Raw genomic sequence first — 1,044 nt, forward strand, 5'->3', positions numbered from 1 at the left:
GTGTGTGTGTCTGTGTGTGTGTGTGTGTGTGTGTGTGTGTGTGGGTGGATGGGTGGATGGGTAGTGTGATGCCTTAAGGGGCTTGACACACAAAAACTGCACGCACACAAATACATTTACATAGTCATTTTGTCATTTTGTGTAATCATTATAATCAGACTTAATTGCAATGATCTCAACTGGTTACAGAACTTAGATACAATCACTGTGTGTGTGTCTGTGTGTGTGTTTGAAAGGATGAATCTGACACTAGATTAATGATGAGGTGTGACCTCATTAACGTGGAAAGCACTTCCTGTACAACACACACACACACACACACAGTCTTTCTCCAGCTTCATGTTAAACTATCTATGCTGAGATGTGTGTTATCCAGTGTTGTGTGTGTGTGTGTGTGTGTGTGTGTGTTGGGGCTCTTGGGTGGTAATGTAGTGTATCAGTGAGGAAGCTGATGTTATTTCTGGACAAATGAGCGGAGTGTTGGCAGCATGTGTATGTGTAATTCGTTTATTATGGCGTTCTACAGAATACTGCTGTACGATGGCTGATCATCAAAACAAACACAACCACAGTGACCGCCACACACACACACACGCACGCACGGCTCTCACACGCTATTCTATTTCAAATGTAAATATACTCAGAGTTCATCTCACTGTTTAATGATGATGCCGAGCAAACATTCTAGACACTCATTCACGCATATAAATGCATATAAACTAAATGAACTATATTATCAAACATTATCCATATTGCAGTTGTATAGATTTGTGTGTGAAAGATATACTTTTTGTTGTTTGTATTATATTTGGTTGTGTAACTTTCTACATTTAACTTCAGTGGCTATTTTTGTAATATTTTGATCAGTTTTGAGTTACTTTCTTAGATTTTTTGTTACATTTCTTTAACTATATGTAACTTGCCTAATAAGGCAAGTGATAAACCAAAATTAGAGTATTATATTATATATTCTATAACTAATGTTTACTACTTGCAATGATTATTTATTTATATATATATATATATATATATATATATATATAT

The sequence above is a fragment of the Sinocyclocheilus grahami genome, unplaced genomic scaffold (assembly GCF_001515645.1).
Source record: "Sinocyclocheilus grahami isolate Dianchi unplaced genomic scaffold, SAMN03320097.WGS_v1.1 scaffold292.1, whole genome shotgun sequence".
NCBI classification, from domain to species: domain Eukaryota; kingdom Metazoa; phylum Chordata; class Actinopteri; order Cypriniformes; family Cyprinidae; genus Sinocyclocheilus; species Sinocyclocheilus grahami.